This window comes from Penaeus monodon, chromosome 33 (assembly GCF_015228065.2).
Source record: "Penaeus monodon isolate SGIC_2016 chromosome 33, NSTDA_Pmon_1, whole genome shotgun sequence".
In the NCBI taxonomy this organism is placed as follows: Eukaryota; Metazoa; Arthropoda; class Malacostraca; order Decapoda; family Penaeidae; genus Penaeus; species Penaeus monodon.
In genome coordinates this window covers 12,690,995-12,691,199 of record NC_051418.1, presented here as the reverse complement: position 1 = coordinate 12,691,199, position 205 = coordinate 12,690,995, and the positions used below count along the sequence as shown (strand labels likewise).

At 38.0% G+C, this 205-nt stretch overlaps 1 protein-coding gene across 1 annotated transcript in view; it reads right to left on the bottom strand.

Annotated features, from left to right (window-relative positions):
- Window positions 1–205, bottom strand: part of LOC119594051 (protein arginine N-methyltransferase 7-like) — a gene marked incomplete at its 3' end in the record, with an annotated part of 14,014 nt that overhangs the window by 12,650 nt on the left and 1,159 nt on the right.

The window sequence follows — 205 nt, the reverse complement described above, 5'->3', positions numbered from 1 at the left end:
TTTGCCTTTTATTACTTCATTCACAGATCCTGACCCCATGGAAATCATTGGCTCCTGGGGTTCGGCTATCTGCAATGACTACCGAACTCTGATTTCTTAAGGGACTGCACAGTATATACTGGAATCAAAGGGCGAATCTTGTTTTTTTTTCTTTTTTTACAACTCTACATCTGTTACTGAACATCATTCAGAGAATACAAGATTA